This window comes from Mauremys mutica, chromosome 5 (assembly GCF_020497125.1).
Source record: "Mauremys mutica isolate MM-2020 ecotype Southern chromosome 5, ASM2049712v1, whole genome shotgun sequence".
Classification (NCBI taxonomy): domain Eukaryota; kingdom Metazoa; phylum Chordata; order Testudines; family Geoemydidae; genus Mauremys; species Mauremys mutica.
This window is the reverse complement of record NC_059076.1, coordinates 120,506,825-120,512,895: the sequence shown is the minus strand read 5'-3', so window position 1 is coordinate 120,512,895 and position 6,071 is coordinate 120,506,825.

Sequence of the window (6,071 nt, the reverse complement as noted above, 5' to 3'; positions counted from 1 at the left end):
TTTCGAAGCCCAGCTGACCATTGAGGAAAACTTGCTCTCTTGCTGTACTGTCAGCATGTTGTTTTCAAGCTCACATTGATACCTGAATCCAGACTTCCTTATAGCAAGCACATGAGGTGTCACTGTAGAGGATGACAAATCTTGGCCTACAGATTTCTTAACACGCATATGTCTTTCTGTAATTACTGTTGGAAGACTGCCACATGTGTCTTCCAAAAAAAAAAAAGTTTTCAGCACATATTTATGAAGCTTTTTCTTCCAGTTGTCCAATTTTTGTACACAACTCTTCAATAACTAAACAAACACAGTCAGCCACTAAAATCTTGTTTTAGTTCAGCAACCACTGTGATTTATCACATGGCCTAATGCCAATATTGTTTGTGCTGCTGCTCACTTCTTATGATGGAGCAAACAAAGTGGAAAGCTGGCTGTATCATGAAAACCCAGTAGACATTCTACAGCCAGTTTTTCCAATCCATATTGTTCACCAATATCCATATTGTTGAGGTTTTAAAAAACAAAACAAAACCACAGTATGTCAGGTCAGGTGCCAGTGAACTGAACTTTCTCACCTTGATCTTGCAACATTCAAGACTACCTGGGTTCCCTGTCATTTTCCTGTGTCAGTTTATTAGAGAGTGTAGTGATCGTTTTCGCCCACATAGTTATTAAGTAGTGGGGCATTTAGTGCACTGGATGAGATACATCACATGATGTGAGCAGCATGTGTAGGACCCGTAGATCTTGAAATGAGTGTTGTGGGGAGCATGGGGTGGGTGTTGATCATTGTAGCCATGGAGATGGTTTTGCCTCTGTTGTACCGGCAGGGTCTGGTGCTGCTTTGACTTGGTGTGTCCTAGTCTGTGGGGCGCGTGCTTCGTATGATGCGTTTGGGTTGGTTGAACTGGGGGGGTGTTGAGGAAGAGTTAGTTCAGGGATGGGAGGGCATCGAGTATGGGCTGTAGCTGTTTGATGATAACCCATATGGGTTCCAATGTGGGTAGTAGGTGACAACTAGAGGTGTGCAGTCAGAGGGAGGGGGTTGGGAGGAGGGCTAGTTTTGTGTTGAAGCAGGTTCTCCAAGGGTATTTGGGTTGCCCATTCCCTGATGCAATCTACTTTGCTAGTGGAGCGGCCTTGTTTGGTGAAGGCCGTTTTAAATGTGAATAGCCTTGACTTTTGCCTCAGTGCACATTCTGTGGTAGCTGTGTGCCTGATGTTACATAACAGGTTTATTTTTTTATTGGTGGTGGATTGGCTCTGTGAAAGTATATGGGTTTCTTGTATATGGCTGTCTGTAGAGTTCCATCGTCCGCGTGTTCTGGATAGCGTTTGATGGATGGGTGATGGGTGTTAAAGTTGTGGTGGCAATCTGAGGATATTTACGCCACCAGAGACTGGTTTTGTGGTATATTTGTCCAGAAGTACTTCTTCATGAAGAGGTTGACATCTTGGGAAGCCATCCTCATACCCATGACTGTGGCCATGCTTTGGCCAAAGTGTTTGTTGTTATATATAAAATTGTTGTGGCTGAGGATGAAATGCATGAATTTGGCAAAATGTTTGAGGTGGCTAGCTGACAGTTGTCCATTGTCTTGCATATAATCAAGGCAGGCAGCTATCCCATTAGTGTGAGGGATTTTGGTCTATAGGGCAGGGACAAGGGTGTATAGGCAAGGATGGTGTTCTGCGGGAGGTTGTAAATGGAGGAAGTCAATTCTGTCCTGGAGGAAGCTGACCCTGTGGTTTGAGGATGGTTTCTATCAGTCCCGCTATGCCTTCAGTAAGTGTGCCATGGCCAGATACCATGAGTCTTCCTGGGTTCCCTTGTTTCTGTATCTTGGGAAGCATGTAGACGATTCCTGCAGTGGATTTGTGGAAGTGAGTTTCTGGACTTTCTCTTGGAGGGGTTGAGGGAAGAATTTTATGAGCTCCTTAAGTTCCTGGGTAAAGCGTAGTGTGTCTGGGGGCCTGCTCTGAGATCTTTATAGTAAGTGGTGTCAGAGTTGTTGGTTGGCTTCCTTAACATAGTCATCCCAGTTGAGGACAACAATAGCACCCCGCCATGCTGATTTTGACTCACAAATCCTACACATGCCTAGCATAACATGTGGTGTACCTCATCCAGTACACTTAATGCCCCACTAACAATCTTCGCGCTCGACTGAACTCACACAGGAAAATGCTAAAAGATCAAAACACCCTTTCACCTATGGGTGAACACTTTTCACAAAGTGAGCGCTCGCTGTATCTGACCTATCAGTCCTCATCCGCAAAGGAAACCTGCACAATACTTTCATAAGAGGGGCCTGGGAGCTTAAATCCATAACTCTACTAGACACTAAAATCATGTGCTGACCAGAGACACTGGCCTTATGGCTTATTACAACAATCCGTAATCCATTAAGCACCGTTTTTTGTCCTAGGATTGCAGAGATGTTAACAGACCATTCTAGCTTGAATAGTCCCTTCCAACAGTGGGGGCTGGTTTGGGGGGGTGGGTGTCACTAAGCCTGAGCCCATGGGTGGAGTTGGGAAATATGGGGGGGCAGTGCCTTAAGCAGAGTGGGCCAGTTCTGTAGGTGCGTGTGCGCGCACACACACACACACACCCTACCATTCCCCCCCTCCACTCCCCTGGCCTGCAGCCCTCCCCGTGGCGAGGTCGGCAGCAGAAAGCCAGAGCTGGGCAGAGCAGGGTAGCTGCTGCCATGGAGCGGGCACCCACAGTGTTCCCATCGCCTCATGTGGTTGCTACTCGGGCCCTGGGGCTGAGGCTACTCCTCAGCTCCCAGTCCCCTTTGACTGCTGGGCAGGGGCGGGCAGCTCTGGGAAGCAGTGACTGTCGGGGGCTCTCAGCACACAACCCCCTGAGATGGGGGCTGCTAGGCGCCTTGGGATGGTTGGCCTGCTCAGGCTTTCCTGGGGCTCCCCTGGCCACGGGGAAGGGGAGGAGGTTGGGGTTTCTCCAGCCGTGCTGGGGTGGGGGGTGGGGCAAGGGGGGGTTCCGGACTCCTGCCACCCACTGCCTCTGGGAACCACGGCCTTATAATTAAGGCTGCAAGGCTTTCACAGAGGTCACAGATTCTGTGACTTTCCATGCCCTCCCTGACTTTTCCTGGTGCGGCTGACCCCAAGCTGCCTGAACAGCACCAGGGCCAGCTGCACCTCCAGCAGTCCCAAGCACTGCCCTGGAGCAGTGGGCCAGGAGCAGCAGCAGGGCCCTAGGCCACCCCTCCCCAGGAGCAGCCGTGTCTGCTGGAGACACACCCCTTCCCCAGCACCTATGCTTTAGTTAGGGGTATTTTTAATAAAAGTCACTCGTTATTGCCCATGGCCTGTCTGTGACTTTTACTAAAACTGCCCATGACTAAATTGTAGCCTTACTTACAATATGTGCTAATCACTGATGCTAAACGTTCTGCTCCACCTTGTCTTTTGCTGTGCAGCTGGGCGTTCCATGGGCAGCCCTGAAGCAGCACATTGTGTGGCTTGACAGCCTCTCTCGCTTGCTCACCAACAGACACTGGGCCACTAAAACAGCGTTTCTCAAATGTGTCTGCATGCGGCCACTGGCCACCAGTGGGTTTTCCTGCCTCCTGGCAGGGAGGGGGACAGTGGCAGCCCCGCCCTGCAATGCCCATGTGCTTTGTGGGAGGGCTGCAGTTCCCCCACGCACACTTCAGCTGCGGGGCTCCGGGGGCAGGTTTAACCATTTTCTCCCCCCCCTTCAGCTGTGAGGCTCTGGTGGTGGGCTCTGTGCTTCAGCCCCCTGCCTTGGGGTGGAGGGCTCTGGGCTTCAGGACGCTCCCAAGTTCTGCACTTCAGCCCAATGACAGTGGGGTTCAGCAGGACCAGACTTACTGGGTACCGTGGCCAAGAGGCAAGGAGCAGGGGTAAGCTTGGGATGTGAGGTGACAGAAAGCACCTCTGGGTAATGGGGTGGGGGAGAGCAGCAGGGCCCTGTGCGCGATGAGGAAGCCGGGGGAGGCAGTGGGGTCCAGGAGGATTGGGGGTGGGTGGTTGGAGCAGGTGTCAGAAGCAATGGGTGGAAGGTTTGGGTCACCAATGTACATTATTTTTATTATTGAGTCGGTAAAAAAGCTCTCCCATGATTTGGCTATGTATATGTGCATATTTATTTGTTTTTCCTTAAGTTAATTAAATATTTTAGGAAAACTTGTCAGAGCAGCCACCAGCAAGAGTTGGTGGCCGCATGCTGAGGCTACCAAAAAAATTTGTTGTGCGACACCCCTCCCCCCCCCGGCACTAAAAGCTACTCCATCACCTCACCGCCCAGGATCTCTAATATCCTGGAACTGACACAGCGACAACTACCCTGCACTGAGCTGGTAGCTCATACCAGCATAGTCAGGGGCTAAGGTTGACCTAAGGTTTACTGAAGTGGGAGAACATGACTCTACGTCAAGCTCAGATTGTTTCATGACTTACTATAAAGTGCTGAACTAGGCACGCCCCCCCCACCCCCGCAATTCCACAGCCTTTAAGGGCTGAATCCAGTCTCAGGCTATGTCTATACTTACAGGAGCCAGTAGAGAACAGCCACTGCACTGCACGCCACCTCACACCCTCCCGTGAGGGAATCCCTACCATAGATGCTAAGGCACTCCTTAAGCAAGTAGAGTAAAAATATGCCAGAACCTTGGGGTATGTACCCTACAATGGTCTCTACACTCTCAAACATGCCTGCGGTGTCCAGCTATTGCCCTGCAGTAGGGAGTTGGTGGAGGCTTTCGCCACCACTGACAACTGCTCAAGCAGCAGGGAAAAGCTTGGGCAAGGGCCTTTCCCCACTGCCTCAGCCCTTGCTACAGCCATTCACTGTCACAAGTGAGGCCACAGCCTGTTTTCCACTGCAGCATGTAGCTACACCTGACCTACACAAAGCCAGCAATATAGACAAGGCCTGAGTGATCCAGCCCATGCTGGAGGAGGAAGGGCAGCCGCTGCATCATAAAGATGGCACCAGCTGTAGCATCTATGTTCCAGGAACTCATTTTTGTGTATATGCACCTTAGCAAGATGCCAGCAAACAGCCCCCCATGGCTCATGGACCTGGCTCGCACTGGAGGGGGGGGTGCTAACAGGCATGGCGTAGGGATATGTGGCTGGGAGAAGGAAGGAGATGGTACCCAGGGACAGTGGGTATCGCAGGCCCCGGGAGGCTAAGCCTCTACAACCCAGGCTGTGGCCCTGCCCACGTTCTGCCCCAAGGCCCCACCCTCACTCCCCTGAAGCCATCAGAGGCTTCGCTCCTGCTGGCAGCCTGCAGCTCAGGGCTCGGGCCAGTGGCCAGGGCAACAGAACGCGTCCAACCTTAATTAATTTATGGTTCGCCATTGTGGTGACCGCCTAAGGCCAGGTTTAAAGTACAGACCTATAGCGGTATAACTGTGTCACGGGTTTGGATTTTTCCCCTGAGTGATGGAGTTATAATGACCTAACCCCCCTGCGTCAATAGCGCTGTGTCAATGGGAGAGATTCATCCATCAACTAGCTAGCGCATCCATCAACTAGCTATTGCATCTTGGGGAGGTAAGCAGCTCTCCTGGTGGCATAGCAGCTTCACATACTGCCGGACAAGCCCTAACAGTTAATACTCTGTTAATTTTTTTTCAGTTACAAAGCAGTATAAATCCCTTTTGATTCGCCAGGGGAAGCTTGGTAGTGGATTGGATGTCAGAGGGTAGGTTCACTTGATGATTGTCCTGTTCTGTTCATTCCCTCTGACACATCTGGCATTGACCACTGCAAGACCACAGGATGCTGGGTTAGATCTACCATTGGCCTGACACAGTATGGCCATTCTTATGTTCTTATACTTTTATTTGTCAATACAATTGCACAGCGTCCGTCTTCTTCCACAGTTGAACTGTATTGCTCTGGGAAAAGGAAAAGGATGGGTTTAATTTTATTTTGTTTATAGACAAGCTTTATGTAGTGGCTGATTTTTATGCTGTTGGAAGTTCTGAAGTCTATGGCTAATGAGAACAGTAACATTCAACTGTTTCTGGGTCAGTATATTATTCTCTTGAAAGAGTTTACCTGGA